We start from the raw sequence: 24,101 nt of genomic DNA, 5'->3' as shown, positions 1-24,101 counted from the left end.
AGTAGAAAAATGATGACCACTATATAAGGAAAGAACCAAACCAGAGGCTCAAACCAAAAACAGAAGGTTCCCAATAACTCCAGAGATCTGTTAGGAGCTGGAAGGAGGGGGGATGGCTGGGAGGGAAGGTGAGGAAGAATGAAGGTGGACAACACAGATACCAAGTTATGGTAAGTACGTAATCCTCATTGTCCCTATCATTCTTCCTCATGATTGGGTCAGAGTCCCCAGCTACATAACCTTTGGGTAACCTCAAGGAAGGATGGCATGCTGGAGCACTGCAGAATCAAAAGAAGCATGGCTTCTGGAGACAATGTCCAGTTTATAGTGAGTCACAAAGGTATGAGCGCTTGACCAGTTGGCTGCAGCACAAATGTCATCAATTGATGTGATAGAAGAAAAAGACGATGATGTAGCCAGATTTGGATGATGATCCCCTGATGGGTGAAAAAGACGATCCTATATGGGTTCCAGTATTCAAGGACATTTTAGGTGAGACCAGAGAAAGGGGGACCAAATCTATCAAGGCCAGTAGGGGACAATGAGGATTACTGAAGGTTTCAACCATTTGCTTTCTGTAGAAACTTCAGGATCAAGGGTAGAGGAGGATAGGCATAGAGGAGATGGGGGGGGGGCAATCGTGAACTAGATAATTCCTTGGGGGCTCCCTTGGAAGGGGGATCAGAGCAAAATACCTGCTACATTTGTTGTTTTGAGGAGAAGTAAACAGGTTGCAGCAAGGTTGGCCCCAATGGCTGAAAATCAAGTTCACTACTGATTGATTAAGGGACCACTCTTGAGGGGTCAGAATGGACATGCTGAGCTTGTCTGCAAGAATGTTGAACTTCTCTGGAATGTGAGTTGCAAGTAGAAAGTGGTCTGAAAATAATGCCCACTCTGAGACTCTCATGGCCTCTCTGCACAAGAGATACGAACGGGTTCCCCCTTGTTGTTGATATACCAGGCTACCGACATATTGTCTGTGTGAATTGCAATCATTCTTAGCAATAGAATGTCCTGAAAGGCTTGCAACATGATGAGTACTGCCCTCATCTCAATAACATTGATATGCAATCTGGTCTCTAAGTGAGTCCACATGCCTTGGACCATCTTTCCCTGAAAATGTCCTCCCACCCCAACTGGGAAGCATCTGTGGTCACCGTGGCTGTGGGGGAAGAAAGAAGGAATGGCCCTCCGATCACTAGGTCATCAGAAAGAAGCCACCACCAAAGATGCATTCTGCAAACTGGAGTCAACTTGATAGGGACAGCTAGAGACTGGTAAAGAATAGACCACTGAATAGCCAGGGACCACTGAAGCACTCACAAAAAGAACCTTTTGCTAATGGGACAAGAGTAATGATAGTTGCCATGGAACCAAGAACTTGAAGTACTAATCTTGCTGGGTGAGATGGAAGATCCAAAATAGTACAAATGTGTTCTCTCAAGGTTTATATGCAATGAGGTTGTAGTGATGCTCTTTGGTTTGGGGTGTCTAGGTGGGCCCCAGTGAATTCCAAGCTCTGTATCAAAGATAGATTTGATTTCTTCAGGTTTATGGTGATACCCAGAGGACTGGATATCTGTAACAAATAATCTCTGGCCTGGATAACATGATGCTGGTTGGAGCAGTCAAAAACCAGTTGTCCAGATATGGAAACACCTGGAATCCTTACAATCTCAGGTGAGCTGCAACTACTGCCATGCATTTGGTAAACAACCGGGGGGGGGGGCTATTATGAGAATAAAGGGCAGCGCCCTGAATTGGTAATGACTGGCTCCCAGCCTGAAGCACAGATGACTCCTGGAGCATCTGCCTATTTTGATGTGCTAGTTCATGTCCTCTAAGTCTATTGAGCACATCCAATTGTCCTTTCACAACAGGGGTAAAATGTACTGAACCGTAGCCATTTGTAACTTTGCTTTCTTTATGAACAAGTTCATCTTGCTTAGATCTAGGATGGATCTCAGGTCCTTGGTTTTCTCTGGCACTAAAAAGAAGTGAGAGTAAGTTGAAATCCTATTTGTTCAGTCAGGACCTCTTGGATGACTTGTTTTTGCAGTAGTTTTTGAATCTCTATAACTGCATACTCCCTCTAATTGGGTGGAACATTGGGAAGTTTTTTTTGGGTGTTTGGCATTTGAAGGAAGAAGGGAATATGATAACCTTTGGATATAATTTTTAGCACCTGATTGTTTTTTGCTAGATATTCCGGGCATCTGGATGCAGAGAAAAATGACCCTCAACTGCCTCCAGAGTTGAGCAGTCAGGCAGCAATTCAGGACCACTGAAAGGACTTGTCAGAGAAAGGCTCTCTGAACCCCTGATTCTGTGTCCCCCCTCTGCTCTTGGGGTGGTGTCTCCCATTAAAACTTCCCCATCTGCTCCTGGAGGAAGAGTCTTAATGATGATCCTGGCAAGACCCTTGGGATTTCTGGAACCAGATCTTCTTGAAATCTCCCTGATGTCTGGACAAAGTATGCTAAGGGGTAGAAAACTTTGCCCTGATGGCAGACAGGGTCTTCCCTTTTTGTTCACTGTGAGTAAGGCTATCTTTGACAGATGGCCCAAACAAGGAGGAGCCATTGAAGGGGGCATTAACAAAGGATGCCGTGAAGGGTTTCGCAAAGTCTCAAAGCCTCATCCAGGCATGTCTTCCAATAGCAACGCCTGAGCTGGCTGCCTGTGAGGCACACTCTGTAGAATGGGAGATGAGCCCCATGGAAGAATTAAACAGAGAGGAAAGAGTAGCCAGTCAGGAGACACTTTCTCAGAGTCCTCCAGTGACATGGTCTCTGCCAGAAAGTTGGAAAATTCTTTGACCAGATCTCTCTGCAACCAGGTAAAGTGTGCCAGATAATTTAATGCTCTCAGCAAAAAGGTGGATGAAGCATAAACGTGCTTCCTAAACCTGTCCATCACTCTGGACTCTCTGTTTGTCAGATGGACAGAGAAGCTCTGTTTGGCTAGCTCCTTGTAGTCAGTCTTTGGGGGGGGGGGGGACAAAAAATTATCTGGTCATGTATGAATTAGTTCTATCATGTCTGGCTCCATCCAGGCCTGGTGGGAAACAAAATCAATGAGTTTGTCCACTGGAGAGGTCACCCAAAATATAGACTGGTTCACATTGAAAGCCTCCAAAAACACAGCCTCTTCAGGACAAGTAGTTTGGCCTGACCAACCACCTCTTGCCTTCAGGATCTCCAAAATTTCTCCAAAGGAGACATCCTTTGGTGGTGATCTGGGGGATCCTTCTCCCTCATCAAGGTCCATGTCCTTAGTGATAGACTCCAAAGAGGAGTCTATTTGCCTGCTCTTGCATGTCTCCCCTTCATGGGAGGCTATGGAGAGGTCTTGGAAGAAGAAGGGGCTCCCTCTAGGGGAGAGTTTCAAGGACCTTCAGGATGGGCTGACCCTGAACAGGGATGATAGGCCTCTGATCCAATGAGGGATGATGGGGAGGATTGTAGCTCAGAAAGGCTAGAACTCCAGCAGAAGAGAAAACCCTTTCCACAATTTGGAAAGCCAAAGGACCCAGAGATTCTCTTCCTAACTTCCCTGGAGCCAAAGCAATTGAGGAAGGAAAGGTCGGGACATCCAATCCTCAGTTTCCAGGCAGAATCAGACCCGAGCTGTCGGGTGCTAAAGGCCTGAGAGGAAGGGATGGATCTGACAATGTCAGAGTCAAAACCCTCTCCCCAAATCTGACTATAACATCCCGGATCCGAGATCCACTCTGATGAGAAGACACTGGAGCAGAGATAGTCAGGGTAACTGTCAGAGTAGAGGATGATGGCCTCCTCGGATCAAACACTGACACTTCTAGGTGGCTAAGATCCTGGGGCTCCAATGCCAGTGCTCTGATCAGAGAAGGAGTCTGCACTGAAAAGGAACACTCACAGATCTTAAAGGGGATGGAGAAGGCAAGACTCCCACATGGATCTGAGTCTTGAGGATCTTCTGTATCATCCTGTCCACATCAAGTTCTTAAAGGCTCCTAGAAGACCTCAAGGAAGCCACTGTGGTCAGTTTGGAATGCCTGGTGGGGGTCTCTAAAAGGTTGGAAGGCAAAGTCATTGACTCCAATCTACCCATGAACTCTGCGTTCCAGCTCCATGCTCTCAGATTTGAAGTCCAGAATCTAAAGCAGAAGTGGAAGGTCTTGGAGAGCTTTTTGAAGTTGAACCTCCAGTAGGATCTGAGGAGGGCTGTGGATCCACCAGAGCAGAGGTGGGCCTAGGATCCTGTAATGTCAGATCTGAGGGCTTAGGAAGCTTGGATGATGGCCCCAAAGAGGCCCTGGAGGGCTTGTGTGGATGTTTCATGGGGTCTGCAGACCCTGCCACAGTCTTGGAGTCCCTGGACAAACAGTATCAGAAGGCAAAAGTCCTTTTAAGATTAATTTATTTTTGCAGTTAGTGATGGCTCTGGGATTGAATCCCTCACAAATCACACACATCAACTGCAGATGTTCTGGGCCAAGGTAATAACCACAGTGATTATGCACATCAGAATGTGGAATTTTGTGTCCACATTGTGAACAGAGCATAAATCTGGTTGGCTTCTCCGACATAGTGACTGCAATAAGTTTCACACACACACACACACACACACACACACACACACACACACACACACACACACACACACACACACACACACACACAGACATTCAGAAGAAAGGCCCAACCAACAGAACAGAAACACACACACCAATAAACCACCAATGAAAAAAAACTGGTATACTTAAAAAATATAATTACTATAAATTATATTCTACTTTTTTTTTTAACAACAAACAAGCTAACAGGTCAAAAAAGGCCAAAGGCCTAGAAAAGGAGGAAAGCGGGCACACATTAAGAACAGAAAGGCCCCTGACACCTGCAAAAGACTAAGAGGAAAAGATGAAGAAGAAAAAGCAACAATAAAATTAAACTTAGTTGAGAAAATCTTGAAGAAAAACTTGAAGAAAAATTCACAGAAATTCTACGAGCTTGAGCTTGCAAGAAAACCGTGTCTGTCACTGCTGGTGGCAAATGAGATCCGAGAAGGCTGGGTAAAGGGTAGAGCATTAAGGGAAGAGGGGGGAGCTCGAGACTTGGAGCCTAGTCTGTAGAAATGCAGCCAATTCAGATCTGAGGGTCAGATCTGTTACCCAATCGTGAGGAAGAATGAAAGGGACAACATCAGATCAAACATTTTGTCTCTTGGCTGAGTCATCAAATAAATCAAAACAAGCATCTCATTGCAAATAAATCATCATTTCTGTGTTTAAGAGTTGGTTTGCTAGAGAAAGGTCGCCTGGCAGCAGTTGAAGACAGGAGATTGTCCTACGGCAGAGAATGATTAAGTATGTGTCATGAGGGCAATTGCAGGATAGGGAATTGGCAGTTTGAGAGGTCTCTGTCTGCAGAAAATAAAACAATTACTTGTACAAGAGTGGATTTATTTTCTATTAGAATCCTAAGACATTGGTAATCTAAACAGTACTACTGCCTCTGCAAAAGAGTTAGATTCTGTGGAAGCTGGTGGCCACAGTATCATATATTGGAGGACACCTAATAGCTTGAATAATCAAGATTACAATAATATTTAAGGCTTATTTACTCCATATTAAATATGTCAGCAATATGTTTGAAATGTGTTATGTGTGCGTGAATCAAATGCATCTGATTCAAGACATCAAGTTCAGGACTGGAAATGGCTAATGGTAGTAGCACCATGCACTGAGGAGGGGAAAGAGGAGCAGTGGCTCAGAGCAGGTGACAGTATCCATACCAACCAGTCTGACATCAGACACTAGGAAGCTAATTTAAAATATCCTAATAATTTTAGTGGACGGATTTTTGGCAAACAGTCTTGCAGTGGTAAAAATCCATACAGACTGCTGTCAAGTGCTCATGCTAAAGTACCCTGATAGTTTTACCACCAGATTACCAGTAAAGGGGACAGACAGGAATAAGTAGAGACAGCGTTCTCAGCCTTCAGCAAGACACAATTCTTTCAAATGCTAAAGACTATTAATGAAGTTTGGGCATTGGTGACAGGCAGGATTAGGTCCCACATGCCAAATATGCTTGGAAAGTGTATGACAAAATGATGAATGGTGTTGGTAGTAGGGAGAATGTGGGTTATTTTACAGGAAAGGAACATAGCATTGTGTTGCAGAGTATGGTGATAGCCCCAATGCCATTTAATGCATTTGTGTTTCCTTCATGTTATAGGCCCAGAACCAGATCAATGTCTTTGCTTGATGACAAACAGGCTAGGACAATCATATGCAATTCTGACAAGTAGGCCAACTGATATGATCAATAGAATTAAGAGGGCTGGATAGATAAATGGCAAATGAGGTTCAGTGCTAAGAGCTGCAATGGTCTTCACTTTTGAAATAACAAACCAGGGGCAGAATATCAGTTGAGTGATAGAATGAGAAGTAGAAGACAAAAAAGCTATTTTGTAATATTAAACAGTATGAGAATAAACTACAAGGATGAACCTAAAATAGCAGTGACTAAGAAAAACAGAATGATAGGATGCAACAAAAGTGGAGACTGGAAGAAAATAGAAGTACCTTATGTGACGCCTGTGTCCTGGCCCAGCAATCAAGGAGCCTCAGTCCTCACCACTAACACAGAGAGGGCGTCTCATATATGAGGAAAGGATAACAAATACCCACAGTAAAGTGCAATTTCCCTTAAGAGCACACAGAGATCACAGTCAGTCCATGGCTGGTCGCTCCCTTGCTCCTCAGGTCCCCACTAAGACTCCCCACTGGCACAGCTATAAGGTCCAGATCTCAGCCTAGTGGGCAAGCTAAAACCTCTAGCACCCTCTCTGTCCAACCAGTGCTTCGTGTCCCTGCCCAAGTAGCTGACACACACACACACACACACACACACACACACACACACACACACACACACACACACACACACATGCACTTTGAGAAGAGGTTATACAACCACACAGACACTCCTGGGGAAGGATGGCACAGTTTCTCCAGCTGTGCCCCTTTCTTCCAGACTATATGGTATTTCAACTGGCCACAACTCACTAATACTTATCAACTACTCAAAGGCCCTTAAAAGGGTGCCCAATTATTACTGTGCAATATTATTATCCAGTTGGTAAGTGTGACTAATCAGTCAAGGCTTATTAGAATGGCTTTGTACAGTAATCACTATAAATATGCAATGTACTCTAGAGCTTAAATTATCTCTACACAAATCAGCCAGAGTTAAAAGGTCTTAAAATATTTAATAATAAATAATTAAGACCACAAGACAATGCTTTCTACTACATAGACAGTGTTAGTCAAGAGTTCAGAGATCACACAGAAATACTTAAAATAAATCAGTAGTACAGTTCTGACATCGCAGAAAAACACTTAGTCTAATCATTATAGCTTCTAGCTATCTACAAGAAAACACACTTGTAAAATAACTTACATAAGACAACAGGCAGAGTGCTGAGTTGGATGTTCAGAAAAAAATGCTTAATAATCTCTGGTTCTCACTGTTTAAATTGAAACTGCAGTTCTGATAAAACATTACATCATTTCACACTTTCCTGGTGTGCCCAGTCTGACAGAAACTGTATTTACATTCTTTTACACATAGAGCAATAAAGGACATTCCACGTGTAAATTCTGGTCATTAACTTTAGCCTTAAAACAATAACCAGGAAGCCTTCATCTAGCCCAGCTGGAGCCAAATTGTAAACATCTAAGGCATTCATGAAATAATTTTAATTTCAAAGGACCAACAAGAAATGCTTGACTTAGCTTTCTTTACAGCAGAGGGCAATGTTGCCACATTGCTTTAAGTTCAACATTTCACAGTATTTACAAATGACAAAATTATGTATCAAATTCTATTTGACTAGGCTGGCAGCCTTCACCCATCTCTACCAGTCTTCACCCCCCCCCCCCAGAGAACTCAAGCTAGTTTTTCAAGTGACCCTTGAGAAACGCTGCTTGAGAAGATTAGGTCTATCTGAGTGTACCTACCCCATTCCCTGTCTTGAGAGCCCATCTACATTGGCATTGCTAACCCCACTGTGGTGCTGCCCTGACATAGCATATGCTTGCAACCCCAGGCTCCATTTTAGTAAATTGGGATTTTGCTGACTGGCTCTGTTTAACCATGTTAGAGGGTTGTGATCTGTCATAACAGTGAATTTTCTTCCATACAGATAAGGCTGAAGTTTCTCCAATGTCCACACTATGGCTAGACATTACTTTTCTACAGCTGCATAGCATTCCTCCCTGTGTTGAAGCCTATGACTGAGATAAAACACTGGGTGCTCTTCCCCCTCTGAAGAAATCTGGCTAAGTACAGCCCCCACCCCATGGTTCGAAGCATCCACCTGCGCAACAAATTCTTTGCTGTAATCTGGTCTGGCTAACACAGGGGGTCTTCCCAAAGCTTCTTTAAGCTTCTGGAATTCCAGCTCACATGCTGGGGTCCACACTACCTTATATGGCCTGTTCTTCCTTGTCAGGTCTGTGAGGGGAGCAGCTATGGTACTATAACTGGGGATGAACTTTCTGTAGTACCCTGCTGTCCCTAAAAATGCCCTCACCTGCTTTTTAATAACAGGTGCAGGCCATGCCTGAATGGCTTCCACTTTGGCAGGTTCTGGCCTTATCTTACCACTCCTGACTCAATATCCTAGGTAGGAGACCTCTGCCATGTCCACCTGACATTTTCTCAGCTTAATGGTCAACCCTGCCCTCTGTTGTCTGCCCAGCACCTCCCTGACATGCTGAAGGTGCTCTGGCCAGGAATGGCTGCAGATGGCAATATCATCTAGGTAAGCAAGGGCAAACCCTTCTGCTCCTGCTAGGATATGTTCTCCCAGCCTCTGGAAAGTCGCGGAGGCATTCTTCATCCCAAAGGGCATCTTTGTGAACTCTTACACGCCAAAAGGAGTCACAAAGGCTGACTTCTCTCTAGCACTGGGAGTCAAGGGCACCTGCCAGTAACCCTTGGTAGGATCAGTTGTTGTAAGATACTTAGCCCCACCCAGCTGTGCTAGGGCCTCATCTGTCCTAGGCATGGGGCACGCATTTAACTCTGTGTGACTCTTTAATTTCCTGTAGTCCACACAGAACCTGGTGCTGCCATCCTTCTTTGGCACCAGCACCACTGGGGAGTCCCAGGGACTGTTGGACTCTTGAATCACCCCTAGTTCCAACATCTCCAGTGCCTCCACCCTCAGGGTCTGTCTGACTCTCTCAGGCACCCTATAAGGGGCCTGCCTATTAGGCCTTTGGGGTCCTGTATCCACCTGGTGCTGCACCAGGTGGGTGTACCCTGGTTTCCCAGTGAACATGTCCCCATATTCCTGTAACACTGCTCAGATTTCTCGAACCTGGGTAGGAGATAGCTGCTGGGACATTGCTACACATTCCACTGTGGTGTCAGCCTGAGCTTCACTGAGCAGATCAGTCCCCAGATCTCCCTCAGAGTGCTCCTGCAATCCACTGCAAATGCTCAGCACAAGAGCCTCCCTATCATGGTAAGGTTTCATCATGTTAACATGGTACAATTTGTGCCCCTGCCATCTGCCTAGCAGCTCCACCATGTACTTAACATCACTTACCTTTCTTACCACCTTGTTGGGTCCCTTCCAATCTGCTTGCAGTTTGTTGTGTCTGACAGGAATGAGAATCATCACCTGCTGCCCCACAGCTTACTCTCTAGCTCGAGCATTCCCGTCATACCACACTTTTTTTCTGTTGTTGGGCTTCTGCCAGGTTCTCCTGGGCCAAGGCCATGAGTTTCCTGAGCCTTGTCCTGAGGTTTAGGATATATGCCACAACAGATTCCTTGTGAGACTTGCACTCACCTTCCCACTCATCTCGAATTAAATCTAGAGGTCCCCTCACCCTATGCCCATACAGCAACTCAAAGGGTGAAAAACCTGTGGATTCCTGGGGAACCTCTCTGTAAGCAAACAACAAATGGGGCAAATATATGTCCCAATCCCTCTTAAAATGATCTGCAAATGCCTGTAGCATGGACTTGATTGTAGAGTTTAACCTCTCAACAAGACCATTAGTCTGGAGATGGTAAGGGGTGGTCTTCATGTGCTTTACCCTACAGGACTTCCACAGACAAGCCAGCAGGTCTGACATGAAATTGGCAGATCTGTCAGTCAGTATTTCTTTTGGGAAACCTACCCTGCTGAAAATCTCTAACAAAGCATTTGCCACCTTCTCTGACTCAATGGAGGACAAAGCCACTGCCTCAGGGTATCATGTAGCATAATCCACTACCACAAGGATATACATTTTCCCTGTGGAACTTGGGGTACTCAGAGGATCCGCAATATCCATAGCTACCCTCTAAAATGGCTCCTCAATCACAGGCAAAGGCATCAAAGGAGCTCTCACCTTGTCTCCTGCCTTGCCTACCTTTTGGCACTGGTCACAAGTCCTGCAGTACCCTGTTACATCTCTGGAAATTCCAGGCCAATGTAAGTTCTGCATAATATGCCTCTTTGTACATTTTATGCCCATATCACCTGCAAAGGGAATATCATGGGCTATGGCTAGAAGCGCCAGAAGGTAGGCTCTAGGCACTACCAACTGCTGTACTCTCTCACCTTCTAGCCCTGCCTCAGGGGTCCACTCTCTGTTCAGTAATCCTTTGTCCCAGTATACAGAGTCCCCCTTTCCTTGAGAGTCATAGGTTCATAGGTTGGTACTAGGCTATCGGCCCTAGGGCCTATACAAGCCAAGCCATAACAATTCCCTGGCTATTTCTTCCCACACTATTTACTTCCCTGGAACCCTGTCTAGCAGGGCGCCTGACATGATCCCAGGGTGAATTTCCTTTCTTCCATCCAATCATCAAGGTTTCTTTTGAAGAGGACCAAGGAGGCACTCTGCTTGACATGTATGGGCAGTCTATTCCAGAGTTTGGGGAGTTCTCTGGGTCAGGAACCTATCCTTCCAGTCAGGTGCCTCTTTAGCTACTTGCCCCAGGCCTTGCAATGTAGGGTCTGAGAGCTGAGACTGTCTCAACTCCCACCTTGTAACCCTTCCCAGCTCCCCTTCCACAGGAAGTCTGGCATCCTCTGACAGTGGTGCCTCAATGTCAGCCTAGGTACTACTACTCACCTCTATCTTTGCAGTCAATCTGTCCAAGGGACCATCAGTACCCACAAGCAGCTGTGGCTCACCTTCAGTTTCACTGCTACAGAATAGCTCCCTTCCTGAAGTAACCATCTCACCAGTCCTGGCTGCAAGTATGCAGTCTGTCTGGGTCTCCTCCAGGCTACCAGATCCACATGCTTGTCTCCTAGCCTCACTGCATGTAACTGCATAAGCACATGGTACTGCCTCATCCAAATCCTTCCCTCTCAGGACATCTGCAGGATGGTAGTTTAGTACCTCTGTTGTCTCAAGACAATCTACTATTGGCATTTTGTCTTTCCCACTTACTGGCTCCCTCACCTTTTGTTCCCCACCTTGCCTCCATGGACACCTGTATGTCACATGGCCCCACTGGTTGCATTCAAAACATTTAACCCTAGCTCCTGGATGTATACCTGGACTAGTAGCTTCCCCTGCTACTGGCAGATTCTGTTGTGGTAGTCTGTGCTGCCCACCATGGGTTCCTTTAGACCCATGAGCAGTACTGTGGGTCCCCTTCCTGTGCAGAGCAGCCCTGCTTGCCAGGTATAGGTCTCCCTTCTTCCCCAACTCATCTGAAGTAGCACATTGTCTATCAGCTAACCAGATCCTCATGTCCTCAGGCAAAGTGCTTGTTCCCTCACCAAAAGGTCTGCCAGCCCTTCAAAAGTGGTGACCTGACATCCACTCACCCACCTATGGAAATAAGTGCTCAGTTCAGCAACATATTCACACACACTTTCATCTGCCTTGCTTCTCTGCTCAGGACACTTTTTCCTATATGTTTCAGGTGTTAGCTTAAACAGTTCTAAAATATATTTCTTTACAGCAGTATAATCAAAACATGCAACGGCAGACATTTTGGACAGAACAGTTACAGCTTTACCATGAAGTAAGAGGGTCAGGAACTGTATCCAAAGCCATTCATCAACTTCTTACTGTTTACATACCCTCTCAAACATATGAATGAAACTATCAAAATGATCCCCCTCTTTAAACTGCGGAATAAATTTACTGACCTTTTGTGCTTCTGGGGTCCAGTTACTCCCATCCCCATTACCTCCATGACTCTGGCAAAGAGTCAGCATCTCCTTCTCATGCTACCTCTGCCTCTCTTGTTCCTCAGCTTGCAGACATAACAGTTTTTCATTCTGCTCAGCCTGCAAACATCTCAGTCTCTCATTTGCTTCTAATTCCACATGCCTGACCTCCAACTCAAGTCTCTTTAGCTCCAGCTGGATTTTTAAGTCCACTGCAGAAAGGTTGAGCTGTCCATTTTCCGAGGGAATTATATATCCACTGCCAGTCTGATTGTCCTCCTGGTTGCTGTTTTCTGATGCAGCTGTAACCAAGGCTGCAATCAGGTCTGCCTTAGTCAGGTTTCCATTCACCAGTCCCCTAGCCTGGCACATCTCCGCCAGATGGCTCCTTGTCAGCTTTCCACACTCCTCTGCTGACATGCTGCCTGCTCACCCTGACTAATTAAGCTAACAAAATAAATAAAACAATTGTGATCTGAACTCTGAGTATTCACTGCGTGGCTGTTTTAGAGTACAAAACACCTTCAAAGCTCACTGCATACAAGCTACAGGATTCACTCTACCCAGACCACTACACGCTAGTTAGTATTTGCCAACTAATTAATATGTGATGTGGATATCCCACCTCTGCCAAACAATTAATATGTGGCGATATCCCAACCACTGCCAAACAATTAATATGTGAGGATATCCCAACCACTGCCACCAATTAATATGTGATGCCTGTGCCCTGGCCTAGCAATCAAGGAGCCTCAATCCTCACCACTAACACCAGAGAGGGCATCTCATATGTGAGGAAAGGATAACAAATACCCACAGTAAAGTGCAATTTCCCTTAAGAGCACACAGAGATCACAGTTAGTCTGGGGCTGGTCACTCCCTTGCACCCCAGATCCCCAATAAGACTCCCCACTGGCACAGCTATAGGGTTCAGATCTCAGCCTAGTGGGCAAGCTAAAACCTCTAGCACCCTCTCTGTCCAACCAGTGCTTTGTGTCCTTGCCCAAGTAGCTGACACGCACACACACACACATGCACTTTAAGAAGAGGTTATACAACCACACAGATACTCTTGGGGAAGGCTGGCACAGTTTCTCCAGCTGTGCCCCTGTCTCCCAGACTATACAGTAATTCTGCTGGCCACCACTCACTAATACTTATCAGCTACTCAAAGGCCCTTAAAATCAACAGCCTTAAACAATAGACAGGAAGCCTTCATCTAGCCTGGCCAGAGTTGAATTGTAAACATCCAAGGCAGTCATGAAATAATTTTAATTTCAAAGGACCAACAAGAAATGCTTGACTTAGCTTTCTTTACAGCAGAGGGCAATGTTGCCACATTGTTTTAAGTTCAACATTTCACAGTATTTACAAATGATAGAATTATGTACCAAATTCTGTTTGACTAGGCTGGCAGCCTTCACCCATCTCTACTAGTCTTCACACCTTATATGGCCAGTTATCTGTACCACAGTATATTCTTAACTTGGGCTGTTTACTGGTTAGCAATGCTGGAGCCTGTTGTGATGAGGTAGTGCCATCTGTGCCAGGGAGAGGAGAACAGTGCATGTGTAATATATGGCAGCGTAGCTAGCTGGAGTTTTGTAAATATTTTTTTTGTCATTTGACTATCACACTGATTTGTACAGATGCTTGTGTTAAAAATTTATTTATAAAGTTGCTTGTGTTAAAAATGCATCAACAGTGGATCCTGCTGGACCAAAAAGAGATATACATGTATGTCAGACAGTATTATTATAACTGATTAAATGTATATGTTTTAACAGAGAACTCTCGAAGGAAAGAGGTTAATCTCAGTCCAGTTATTTTATCTTGCAGGTCTGATTCCAACCAGACACAAAAATGTCTGGGAAAACTAGGACTATGAATCTTACTGGGTTGTCTTTAGGGGTGAACTAATTGCTACCCTGGAAGGGTGGAAGTTTTTGAAATTGTTTTATAGCTTTCAGATGCAACAGATCTTAGCAAAGCTCTGGTGTGACCAGATGTGATGTCATTCTATAACCACACCTGAAATTATTCTTTAGATATTAGTGAGAGGGATGATGGAACTCTCATAGCAGCATTTTGTTTTTTGGAACCTCACAAGAAAGATCTCTCTCAGATATGTCATACAACCACATACCTCATCTTGCCTTGCTGTAGTAAGCAACTCAACACACTTCATCTTGCCTTGCTTTAGTAAGTGACCAGGGAACAGTAATTATTTAGTCAGTCAGGAAAATATAGTGAGATTACTTAAGTATTGTTTTTTCTGCATCTGTGTGAATCTATCCAACTGTGTTATTTTGTATATATCCTGTGATTTACACTCTGGTGTTTATTGTAACTAGATATTTAGTATTTTCATGTTTTCTATTTTATTATTTAGTATTAAATACTTCCATACCTTTCATTGTGGCTGGTCTTTTAGAGAATACTTTTAACATCTTAAGAGTACTTATGCTTATTTTAGTGATGCTGTGGCTGCTCCTGAAAGCCTTGCTGCATTGGTCAAACTCTACCCTTTGTATTAGTATTAATTTTACTCAGTATAATTGGGTACCCTTGTAACAGCCTTACAGTAGGTGACTGGTAGCAGCACAATTACCTTATAGTCTGGGCAGACCATGTTTGGAAGATCAAAGTGACCTGGTTTAAAACAAGTATGAATAAGCTCTACTTCACAGAAAGGGTGGTGTATTACTAGAATGCAATGTCAGATAATATAGAGGGCACAACACCATGTGGAATTCAAAAGTATTGTATAAAACAGAAAAAGGAGGGAAGGAAGTCTTTGTCAGCTGCAAATTGCTCACTGCAATGAATGAATAACATGGTTAAAACATTTGTTCTGTGCTCTTACTCAAGCAAAGCTTTATGTCTGTATGTGGCTTGATATCAACCACTGTGTGTCCATCATTACTTTTGCTTTCACAGTCATATTGTGTCAGCAAATTGTTGATTGACCAAGTAAGTTGAAAGACAGACATCAGAAAGCTAGTTAACTGATAGGAGATTACAAATAAATGAGGTACAATATGTTTGCATAAATTAAAGAATAATAGTTACTTCTACATATGTGTTGTACCTAGTTCTTCACTAGTAAGAAGGGGAAGGGAAAGTCATTGTCTGTTGAAGGAATGAAGGGAAGTAATGTCACTGATTATTTTTAAAACAATTCATGGCTTTTTCATATTAATGTACTTTACAACTTCCTGGCGCAATGGCCATTGTACCATGCTAAACCCATATCATAGCCCTCATCATGAACAATTAGTTCTTCTTTCAACTGCTGCATGCTCCCTTCCTTCATCATCTGACCTGATACTACAGTGCAATCTCTTGGTGAGCCCCTGAACTTGCTCTTTTTGGAAATTAGTCTGTACTCTTTAGAAGCTCATTTGGAGCAGTGCACTTGAGTTGGGAACATGCATGTTGTACTTCTAGAAAGTCTATTAGAGTATATAATTGGCATGAAAGGGGCACGGGCCCTCCCCATGTTTTTTTTTTATTTTGGTGTCAGACAGTCTGTAGTCATGAAATCTCCTCATACTCTCTGCCCCTCCCCATTGGTGCAAACTTTTTGCCCTACACCTAGTTTAAAGCACAAGGTGATAGTAGAGAAGCTGTAACCCTAGTCATGCCCCTGAGATGGAAGGCCGGTGCAGGAATACAATTCCTTCCTTCCTTCCAACTCTGCCCTTCCTGGAATGTGAATTTATCAAAGAACTAGTAATTCTGGTGTCAAAACCTATACTTACCGATGGAGTGAATATAACTGTCATGTGTCACTGTACTCAGAATTTAAGTATAGAAAAAGTCTGAACCATCTGAAAGATAACTGTAGTCAGGAGGTACAAACGGTCTTTAGTAATTGAATCATTGCCTCAGTTTTGCAGTAGAAAGTGACAGTAAAGAGAGAATACTGTGCCATTACCAGGAGATGGTAATCCAGAACTATAATTATCACCCTCAATGTAAAAAATATGACACTTACTCAGATATGAGGACCTCTCCCTGAGGAAACTGGTATGGTTTCAAAAACCATCAGGCTTGTATAGTTTCAGATCTGGAAGCTAAAAAAGAAAAAAAAATAGGCTCAAAAATGTTTTCTACGTTTATTTAATTAATTAGACAATTAATCTATGAAGTGGAGTGGTCTACAACCACAGCCTTCATACATGTAAAAAAGTATGAGATGCAAGACTACAGACTACATGACAGAATGCATCATGCAAGGTTTACATACAAATTTGTGAATGCATCCGTTGGCTGTCAAACATACGGTTTGTCATAGGCATGATTTCCTAAAAGTTGCACACTAGAGACCATACTGCACGGTTTAGACAGGCATGCTAGCATATGTGAATGGATGTGAATGAATACATGACTGCTTGTGTTTTACAATTATTTCCATATATTTGTGAGCTCAAAGTACGATGTTATGCTGTTAAAATTGGCTTGGTTAGTCAGATAAACCTTTTTAAAGATTTTGAAGGTGGTTAAGTGTCTAGAATAGAACAATTAATGGGAAATGTTTTTCAGCATATTGCTCTTCTAAGAAAATGATTTGGAGGTGTTCAGCAGTGATACAGTAGGATAAAAAGAGCAGAGTATGAAATGGAAGTGCCTAGGGATCTGGAGTACAGCCTGCTGGTTAAGGGTAGAGAGTTACTTATGGTGAGTAGATTGAACATTAGTGGTGCTAGGCAGATTGGTATAATGTTTCTTTTAGAAAGTGATAGTCAGTACTGTTTCTTGGCAGGGAATGACATGCTCCTTTCAGCTATGCAGTTCCTGTCTGCCTTTTGTGGTGAGTCCAGTAATCCGTATGTTATAGGAAGGAATTCTGCAGCTTTTTGCCTGAAGGTAGTTGGTGCTTTCAAGGAGCTGATATGGTTGTGTTGTCAGTGTTTTCATTTATCGATGGAAATTACATATGGCTTTCTTGGGTTAAGTGTGAAGAATAGTAAGGATTCGGGACCAAAACATTTATCTTCATATATACATTCTGTGTTGTAGGATGTACAAGTAAGAGTCAGATGACTTGAATTACTTGAATTAGTTTAAGTATATAGTTGTGACCGAGAAGAGCACATATTTTGTATTTGAAAAGTATATTTGGGTCAGTTGACTCTAGATAGTTCAGTAAGGTATTGAATGAGTTTGCCATGGTGAACGGTTTGGTGATTTTGAATTTATGATTTAAAAACTAAACAATCTGCATAGATTAGAGTCTGTGGGGGACAGGTAGATGACAGAGAAATAAATAAATATAAATAAATTAAACAAAAATAAACAAATAAATAAATAAATAGATAAAAGTGATTGGGTACAAATGTAAGCTGTGCAGACCATTGATGGATGGCAGTTTGATAGGCCACATGTACGGAACTGTTGTTAAATCTTTGTATAATTTAGACTGATATTATCTAGATTAAAGGAGGCTCTGTAGTAGTTTGTGATCTGGGACTGAGTCAAAGGAGTTGCCTTAGTCTGTATACTGTGCATGTTAGTTTAGCAATGCCCAAGTGACTGAAGATGCTATTAGTAAACAACAGGAAAACAATCCTTGTGTTGTGACCCAGGAGGAATCTACTTCATTTTAACAGTACACTTTTCATTGGAACAAGACCATAATATTCACACATCAATTGCCCTGTGATTATTTTTCCAAGGATCTTTGAGAGAGTAGTGTGTAATGATACAGACCTAAACTTACAAGGAAAAACTATTTATCAGAGAAAGTTACAGATTAATTTTAGAGAGATATTTTATGTGCTGTGAGGGGAGGGCTGTGAAAGTGTTGCACATCTATAAAACTTTTAGGTAAAAGCTCATTGAAGCATAGTTGTCCATAAGCTTGGATAGTTCCCAGCAGTTTGCTAACTCTGCATAGTTGGGTGAAATAGAAAGTGTAAATAAGGTTTGTGATTGTAGGAAGTGATGGAATAAGTGTTTGTTTGTGTTGAGTTTGATTTATTCCCACTGTTGATTAAATGGAGGCCATTGATAATTACTGTCACTGATGGGCTGATTCAGAAGAAGTTACACTGGGAGGATCAAAGCAAAGTTCACATAGGTTGACATTCTTCCTGCAATACTAGCTTAGGAGTTTAATTTAGAGATGCATGCATATCTCTGGTGCAAGAAAATATGGCTTTATTAATTGATCAATTGCTATTTTTTCTTTCTTTTCGTAATTTATTATTTTATTGTGTGTGTGTGTGTGTGTGTGTGTGTGTGTGTGTGTGTGTGTGTGCATGTGTGTGTGTGTGTGTGTGTGTGTGTGTGTGTGTGTGTGTGTGTGTGTGTGTGTGTGTGTGTGTCTTTCTCTCTCTCTCTCTCTCTCTTTTGCATTTCTTTTTTGGTGTCCTGGGTTAAGTAGAGGGGTTTGGTATGTATGGACCTTGAAAAGAAGCACTTATTTTAGAGTAGGAGTGAAAGTAGTATATTTTAGGATATTTTAGGAATATTCTATGCATGGATGTAGCAAGGCATATACTATGAATTCTGTGATGTACACTTTTGAAAACAAATTTATTTTCCTCAAAAAGATGAATTCAAGAAATTAATTTTATTTTTAAGAAGGCATCTTTATCATTGTTAATAGTTGTGTACTATGTGAAATGCTTTTTTTTTAAATGTGTTCTTGACTTTTTTTTTGTTTGCTTCAGCTTGTCATTTTAGTTTTTTTTTTTTTTTGCAGGGGATTACACTTTTAGAAGAAAGAGCTACATTCTGGAAGTTGACATGCAATTCCAAAATCCCAGCAATGCCCTGGATTTTAAGGCTGTGCTTGAAATGTAACAGGTAAGCAGTCTATCTACAGGTTCTGTTAAAATAGTGATAAAGAGTTTTTGGTGCAGTTATAAATCTTAACTGTTTTTCTAGGGATAGAAATGGTGCTTGTGAAAAGATAGTTTTGAATATGTCGCAGCCACTTAACAAATGGGCTAGAATTTAAACATGGAATAAATCTGAGGGGATATTAAGCTACTAATCAGTTAGGGAGTGAATTGCTTCCGGTGGGATGAGTCTACTCTCATGGAGAATTATATCATTTGGTGAACCAGATTGTAAGAAAATATAGCAAAGCTGGCTGTGGTGTTCTTAGGGTCCCAGAAGAGATAGAAATTATTAAAGATAATGAACTGGTGATAAAGATTGTGCAGAAACATTTTTGGAAGGATATCATTTGCCTCGCTGATACATGTTAGACCGTCAATAAAAAAGTATTATCCTAACTAACATACCTTATACAAATCCTTAGTTACCTACCTAGCAACATGTCCTTCCCCCCATATAGACACCCAAGATACTCGGGACCTAAATGGTTTGGGGTGTGTGCCTAGGCTTGTAAGGGCTTTAGTGGTTGTTAGCCTAGTAACAATCTATGCACCTAAGAATATATGCTGAGAGTTGTATAGATGGGAAATCTGGAGTTTCTGCTCAGTGATAATACAGTAGACAGGACAGCTAGATTTAGGTCTGATGAGCTTTGGGGAAGCTGCCATTAACTGAGGTGTGATGGTAATAGTAACCAGTAGTAGGGTGCCAGAAAGTGACAGAAACGCTGAGTCAGCATACTGTTAGGGCCATTATGTCTAGTTGGTAAGATGAAATCCAAGGTTCTGGCCCTTGAAATTTGTGAATTATACTTGCTTGCTTGCTGTTAAATAAACAACATGGAATCTTACAGCTTCATAGTTTCATAGAAGGTTACTAAGCTAATGGTCATAGAGACCTTACAAGCTTAGCCATATTTATCCTAAGTTGCTGCAATTGTCAGTGGTTAGGTGAGTGAAGATCACAGAGGCAATGGTCTATGGTTGTTAATATCATCCACAGCTGGGGAGGCTATTCTTATTTTTTAATTATCTTTGACAAGATCATCAGTTTGTTTGTTTAAGCTAGAGAGAGATGTCTTCATCTGTCGAACCAGTTACTTCTTGTTCTTGAACATTAGTTTCTTTTTCTTGTTGTAGAGCCTGTTTACACTAAGGGTCCACCAGGGTGACTTGTTTTTTTTGGAAAGACCTTGTTTTAATCTGGTAAGGTACGGTTGATTCTATACAGCTGCCTAAGTGGTTATACAGTGCATTGGTGTGCACGTCTGCATAGGAGTCTGTGTTATCTGTGTTTGAGGGGGCTTTGAAACTTCTTATATCATCACTTAGTAGGAAGTAATTTGTCTTTAAAAAAATTGGAATCATTTTTGAGCTTGATGGAGTATCTGGTTTTATAATTACATTAAACGAGAATGATTTATGGACCGATCTTACCTGGGAGGACACCACATGTGGGGGGGGGGGTGCAATGCTGTTCCCTGTTAGGGGGTAGTATGTCCAGGACATTTGAGTCTCTTTTCAGTGTGCTGACTAACTGTTCCAAAGTATTTGTCCAAGAACCTCTGAGCCAGCATGTTTGTGGTCATGAATGTTTCCCAGTCGATAGTAGGATAATTAAAATCACCCATGAGTAAGGTGTTGGGGTGTATGGAAAGTGACTCCAGTAAATCCAGTTATGTGGTATACTTTTCTCTGTTTCATGGTGGGAGACCTATAGCAAGCTATGATGTGGTAGGGGGCTTTGCCTATAGTTAATTGGAAATAGACTAGCTCAAGACAGTCATACTGTTGAACCAGTCTAGAGATGTATTTATACTTAATGAAGATGGATACACCTCCTTTGGTTTTTTCTCGCTCAGTTTGTGGTCTGAACGTATGGAAGGCATTGCAGCCCTGCATGTCCAGGGTGCTTTCCATCCTTTGAACCACGTATTGGTGACTGCACAGATGTCAGCATCTTCCAAAATAAGGAGTGCTTCCAAGGAGTGCAGTTTCTTGTTTATACCCTAGCATTAAGCAGCAGTACCTTGAGTTTATCTAGAGAGGATTTTGTTATGTTGGGAGGTTGGTTATTTTGACACTGTCTAAAAAGGCACAGTAAGGTTGGCTAATGCCATTGGCAGTATCTAAAAGCCTAGAGGAGACAGGTGCAGACCATCTCTGGCAGAGAAGTGTGGCCTGTCGACCATGTCTTCCCAGGCTGACAGATAATGGATACCCTTGGAATGACACCAGAAGCTAAGCCAATTGTTAAAGTCAATCATTTTTATGTTCTGTTTTAAGTACTGGACATAAATTTGTTACAATTTTACTTATCTGTACCTGAAGTTGCTAAAAATTTTGCTTATGTGGAGCTTTTCTCCCCGGGCCTCTACTGAAAATGGACATATATCCAGTTAGACCAGCCTGGTCAAAAATGTAAAATAAAATAAAAAATAAAAACATTTTTGTATTGTGCCATCATCCTTGGAGAAGGTAAAATGCTGCTTAAAGCTAGGCTTACACCTGCTTGTGACATATAATCTGAGAGCACAGGCATGTTTCTCTTCTTATAGTCCAGTGGGGTACGTCTCAAGTCATTCACCCCATGTGGACTATGACAGGAAGCTACGCGTAATCCGTTCCTTATCAAGCCTGGTGAGGGGAGCATCTGTGTGTTTCACAATGGAGTCACTTATGATAAATACATTAGGATTTATGGTGTTACACCTTATGGACTTAGTTCTTGAGATGCTAGTGTGTGTCTAATGTGTTGTGGTTGTTTTTTGCATTGCTATGTGTGTAAGTGCTTTCTTTTTGAGAGGTCTCTGATCTTTTGTTAAGTTACTAGTGAGTATGTGGGTTTATATGTCATGCCCTTATTTAGTGTGGGAAGTGTGTGTGCTGGAAACCTGTCTGGCTTTCAACTTCTCCTTATGGGAGAGTCTTACCTCCAATTTCACAGTGTAACTACATCTCTGACATATTTGTTTGTTTCAAGAGTACGTGGTTGTTAATATGCATAAAACAATTGCTACATTGCCTCAGGATGCCCATGTCTATCCAGCTGGCCAGAGAGATGATGGGAAACTGCCCATTCATGATAGCAGGTTCCATCTGTATATTTTATTAGGGAAGGGAATGGGTTAATTTGACAGGCCTGTGCTTGTAGCACCAAGACTACAAGAAGGACCTACACTTGGTGCAGGCTAAGGATGATCAGTAAGGCAATGCTGCTCAGTGCTTAACTGAGTTGCTCTTAGAGTAGCAGAAAAACATGGAGGGGTTTCACTGACAGCTGTTTAGGAAAAAAACTGAGCTTCTAGGCTTTTGCATCTATGGAGAGCACTGCTAACAGCTGCTGCTTGAAGAGCAGCACGGCACAAATGTGAGGCTTACATATGAGCAAAGAGAAGAAAAGTTTTAAGCTAACTACCAATCAAGAAAGCACACAATAAGTCTTCCACAAGGAATCCCTAACTCAGGCAGGTTAGATCAGCACACTTCTGCCACAAGGGTGCAGAAAAATATCTCCTTAATGTAGAAGAGCTGGTTTGCAGCCCAAGTGTAACAAGACCACACAAACTACCTACAGCTACAACTAACAGATACAATGTAATACAGTGCAATTAACTACTTTAAGTAACAGCTGAAGTACAGTCACAGTGTATAAGAGAACTGCAAAAAATACTTAAGAGTCCTTCTGTGTTCTTCCCAGCTCAGACAGACAAGTTAAATATCTACTGCCACTAGACGAATAATCCCAGTCCCCCTAATGTAAAAGCACAGTAAAGGAGTGTCTGGAGTGAAGTGCTTCCACAAACAAACTTAAAAGATATGAAATGCTGCCACAAACAAATGTAAAGATATGGATATAGCAGTGTAATTTTAACAGCTTATAAAAGTGTAATTATACTTCACTTTGTATAAAAGAGACAAGAACCACTCAGTTGTACAGAATTTATAAAGGCACTGAAAACAAGATAATCTGACTAATAAGCCCTCCAGCCAATAAAGGAAAGGGGAAATAAAGGAAAAGGGACCTACTACAGACTCTTTTGATTCACCTGTGTTAACATTACTAGCAGTAAGAGGATGATACATTGCTATGGACTTGGAAGATGTTGTCCTTTAGACAGCTGTGGAACCAACAAATAGTGTTATATCCTTGAGTTGTTTGAGTTTGTTGAGAGGAAGGTTATGCTTCACTGTTTCAAAAGCCATTTTCATGTTAACCTGTAGTGATAAGTCCTTCACTCAGGTTGCAATTAATGGTATCAGTAGCCATTATCAGGGCAGTAAAGGTACTTAAAGCATTGTGAAAACCATGCTGTGCATCACATAACAAGCCATAGATTTAACAAGACACAGGGTAGTAATAGGTCTATAATCTTTCAACCCATTAGGAGAGGTGACTTCAGGAAGAGGGGTTATAACTGCATTGTTGGTGGGGCAGTGCATGAAGCAAGACAGAGGGAGAGAGGCTAAAGATATGAGTAACGGCTTTAACAATTGTTTTCAGATGTAAGTCTTAAGAAGGTGGAATACATTTTGCTAGATTTAGATCCCAAATTATTTAGTTTGAGAAGTAGGGATTTGGCCTGTTTTACTGAAATCTCAGAGAAGTGAAAGGTTGCTGCATTAGGGTTATAGGGTATAGATTAAGGGATCAAAGTTTTTGTTCTTCATTAGTGGGGGAGTACATTGTTGGAAAGGCTTTAGTTATGTCACTTACAGTGGACTGCAAAAAAGTGAGCATAATCATTAGCAAAGGTGGAGCCATTGAAAGTTATTGGCCTGTGTTTGGTAGCAGAAGAGTTTTTAATGTCCTTGTGAAGGGCTTTATTTCCTTCCAAAACAGATTGGGTCTAGACCAGTTTGCTTACTATTTTAGTCTGAGGTATAGAGCTTTTGCAGTATTTGTTGCATTTCGTGTTTCTTTATTTTAAACTCAGGAACATTTGGTGTATCTCTGTATTGACAGGGTTCCTTTTCCACTTCTTCCCAGGCTAAATCGCTGACTTTAATTTTGTTTTTAATATCTGCTGAAACTCACAAGCAACTCTGTGATCTAAGCCTTCT

The 24,101-nt window shown here is 42.1% G+C and overlaps 1 protein-coding gene across 4 annotated transcripts in view; it reads right to left on the bottom strand.

The window, feature by feature from the left end:
- The window catches only part of PAG1 (phosphoprotein membrane anchor with glycosphingolipid microdomains 1), a 1,294,572-nt gene that overhangs the window by 505,570 nt on the left and 764,901 nt on the right, over window positions 1–24,101 (bottom strand). For 3 of the 4 annotated variants that reach the window (XM_044065772.1, XM_044065771.1, XM_044065774.1), the window contains one exon: window positions 16,187–16,265. The exons of the other annotated variant lie outside the window; for it this stretch is intronic. The gene's annotated coding sequence lies outside the window, so the exon portion shown is untranslated. The remainder of the gene's footprint in view (window positions 1–16,186; window positions 16,266–24,101) is intronic. 4 annotated transcript variants of the gene reach the window in all.

The sequence above is a fragment of the Protopterus annectens genome, chromosome 3.part0, assembly GCF_019279795.1.
Source record: "Protopterus annectens isolate FY-2018-M chromosome 3.part0, PAN1.0, whole genome shotgun sequence".
Classification (NCBI taxonomy): Eukaryota; Metazoa; Chordata; order Ceratodontiformes; family Protopteridae; genus Protopterus; species Protopterus annectens.
Note: the sequence above shows the minus strand (reverse complement) of the source record. Positions and strands in the feature narration are given on the sequence as shown.